Below are 2709 nucleotides of genomic sequence, written 5' to 3'. Positions count from 1 at the left end.
TAAAAGATTTTAATGTTTGTCTTTTGTTATCAGAGTACATATTAGGAGGCTCTTTATTGGGGAAGACTATTATTCCCAATATTAACAACCCATAGTTGATTTTAGTTTGAAGTCAATTTTGTTAGATATTAGTATAGCCACACCCACTTTTTTCTTAGGTTCATTTGATTGAAAAACCTTTTTCCAACCCTTTACTTTGAGTAGATGTCTGTCTTTGTGGTTGAGGTGTATTTCTTGTAAACAGCAGAATGTTGTATCCTGTTTTTGCATCCAATCTTTTAGCCTGTGCCTCTTTATAGGTGAGTTGAGTCCATTGATATTAAGTGATATTAATAACCAGTGGTTGTTAACTTTGGTTATTTCTTTTTGGAGGTAGAGTTTGTGTGTTTCCCTTCTTTGAGTTGTGCTGGTGAAGGGTTGTTAGATGTCTGAGTTATTGTGGGCATTGTTGGCAACCTTGGGTTGTGATTTTCCTTCTATTACTTACTATAAAGCTGGATTTGTGACTATGTATAGTTTAAATTTGTTTTTATCCTGGAATATTTTGTTTTCTCCATTGATGGTGAATGAAAGCTTGGCTGGGTATAGCAGTCTGGGCTTGCATCCATGGTTTCTTAGTTTCTGCAGCACATCTGTCCAAGACCTTATGGCTTTCATGGTTTCCATAGAGAAGTCAGGTGTAAGTCTTGTAGGTTTACCTTTATAAATTACTTGATCTTTTTCCTTTGAAGCTCTTAATATTCTTTCTTTATTCTGTATGTTTTGTGTTTGATTATTATATGGTGAGGGGATTGTATTTTATCCAGACTATCTGGTGTTCTGTATGCTTCTTGTTCCTTCATAGGAATATCCTTCTTTAGGTTGGGAAAGTTTTCTTCTATAATTTTGTTGAATATATTTTCTGGGCCTTTGAGCTGTAATTGTTCTCCTTCTTCTACCCCTATTATTCTTAGGTTTGGTCTTTTTATTGTGTCCCAGATTTCCTGGATGTTTTGTGATGAGAATTTGTTGGACTTGCTGTTTTCTTTGATCAGTGCGTTTATTTTCTCTATGGTGTCTTCAGCATCTGTGAGAAATCCTTAATAAATAAAAAAAAATAAAAGTTTGCTATGCAAGTAAACAAAAAAAAAAGGAGGCTGAGACTTCGTCAACTAGCAGGCATAGACCCAGCGGAAATTATAGTGCCTTTCACTGCTGATGAAATAAAGAAATTATGGGAAGTTAATGAACCATGGCAAAGAGCTTGTGCTAATTTTTTGGGAGACATTAATAACAACTATCCAAAAAGCAAGAGGCTTAACTTCATAAAGAGAACTTCTTGGATCTTCCCTCTAATTGTCCTTGATGCTCCAATAACTGGAGCCCATACATTCTATACTGATGCCAATAAATCAGGGAAGGCAGGTTACAAATCAGAAGACTTGGGTAAGGTGGAACAAAGTCCTTATGATTCTGTCCAGAAGGCAGAATTATATGCCATTCTTATGGTGCTAAGGGATTTTAAAGAACCTATCAATATAGTTACTGGTTCACAATACACAGAAAGAGTTATTTTACATATTGAAACTGCTGAATTTATACCTGATGATACAGAACTAACCTCATTGTTTATCCAGGTTCAAGATTTGATCAGGAACAGGCTTTGCCCTATGTACATAGCACACATCCGATCCCATATGGGTCTGCCAGGTCCTCTAGCACAAGGTAACGCAGAAATTGATCAATTATTGATTGGTAGTGTGCTACAAGCCTCTGAATTTCATAAAAAAATCATGTTAATAGCAAAAGTTTGAAGAAAGAGTTTTCTATTACATGGCAACAAGTTAAGAAGATTGTAAAGAAATGCCCTACTTGCTCTTTCTATAACCAAATGCCACTGCCTGCAGGGGCTAATCCAAAGGGCACCCAAAGGAATGAAATCTGGCAGATGGGTGTGTTCCACTTTGCAGAATTTGGCAAATTAAAATATGTTCATCACACCATTGACACTTATTCAGGCTTTCAGTGGGCAACTGCTTTAAGTTCAGTAAAAGCTGATTCAGTAATCACTCATTTATTAGAAGTCATGGCTATCATGGGTATACCTACACAAATAAAGACAGATAATGGTCCTGCTTATGTCTCTAGGAAAATGAAACGGTTTTTTGATTATTACAATATCAAGCATGTTACAGGTATACCATACAATCCTACAGGTCAAGCAGTCATAGAAAGATCAAATCGAACTATAAAGGATATGTTGAACAAACAGAAAGGGGTGGAAAACACCCCCAGAAATAGGTTACATAATGCTTTGTTAACCTTGAATTTTCTCAACGCTAATGAGAAGGGAATGAAGGCTGCAGAAAGACATTGGATAATGGAAAAGTCTGCTGAACTAAATCAACCAGTTTATTTCAAGAATGTGCTGACCTCACAATGGAAGGGGTTTTGTTCTTATCTCCATAGGTGAGGAAAAATTGTGGATACCGTCAAAATTAATAAAGGTTCGGTTTGAAGAAGAGAAGCCACTTGGAAAAGATAAATAACAATTCATTCACAAGGATGGCGAGCATACTGATGGTAAGAAATACAGATAGGTTGGGGCAGGGTTCTTTTCTTATCTCCACAGGAAAATACTCATCTTCAAAGAAATTAAGGGACCCTGAATATTTAATTACTGATGGATGGACACATTTTGTAAGTATTAATTTTTTTATATATATGTCT

The sequence above is a fragment of the Microtus pennsylvanicus genome, chromosome 1 (genome assembly GCF_037038515.1).
Source record: "Microtus pennsylvanicus isolate mMicPen1 chromosome 1, mMicPen1.hap1, whole genome shotgun sequence".
In the NCBI taxonomy this organism is placed as follows: Eukaryota; Metazoa; Chordata; class Mammalia; order Rodentia; family Cricetidae; genus Microtus; species Microtus pennsylvanicus.
This window is presented reverse-complemented; position numbering follows the sequence as displayed.